Here is an 838-nt window from a genome sequence, read left to right as displayed (position 1 = left end):
AAAAAACTGCCTCATTAGAGTAGAAGCAACCTTAATGACATGGATAAATTAAGTCTTTCAGGACCTCCATATGTTGACATGGCATGACTCAAATTTAGGAGAAACAGCTGTAATCATCTATTAATAATCAGAACATGGAATGTACGAAGTATGAATCTAGGAAAACTGGAAGTTGCCAAAAATGAAATGGAATGCATAAAGATTGATATCCTAGGCATTAGTCAGCTGCAATGGACTAGTTTGGGCCATTTTGAATCAGACAACCATAAGATCTACTATGCCATGAATGACAATTTGAAGAGGAATGATGCAGCATTCATTATCACAAAGGATGTTTCAAGATCTGTCCTAAAGTACAATGCTGTCAATGATAAGATAATATTCATATGACTACAAGGAAGGCCTGTTAATACTACTATTATTCAAATTTACATACTAACCACCAATGCTAAAGATGAGGAAATTGAGGATTTTTATCAAGTTCTGAAGTCTGAAATTGACAGAACAAGCAATCAAGAAGTGTTAATTATCACTGGTGATTGGATTGCAAATGTTAGAAACAAGGAAGAATTGCCGGTAGTTGGAAAATTTGGCCTTGGTGACAAAGATAATGCTGGAGATCTCATGATAGAATTTTGTAAGACCAATGACTTATTCATTGCTAATTAATATTCAACAACACAAAAGGCAGCTATACACATGGTCTTCACCAGATGGAATACACAGGAATCAGATTGACTACCTCTGTGGCAAGAGGCGAGGGAAAAGCTCAATATCTTCAGCCAAAACAAGACCAGGAGCTAATAGTGGAACAGACCATCAACTGCTTATATGCAAG

This window comes from Orycteropus afer, unplaced genomic scaffold (assembly GCF_000298275.1).
Source record: "Orycteropus afer afer isolate SDZICR_OR568_19922 unplaced genomic scaffold, OryAfe1.0 scaffold01167, whole genome shotgun sequence".
Lineage (NCBI taxonomy): Eukaryota > Metazoa > Chordata > Mammalia > Tubulidentata > Orycteropodidae > Orycteropus > Orycteropus afer.
This window is presented reverse-complemented; position numbering follows the sequence as displayed.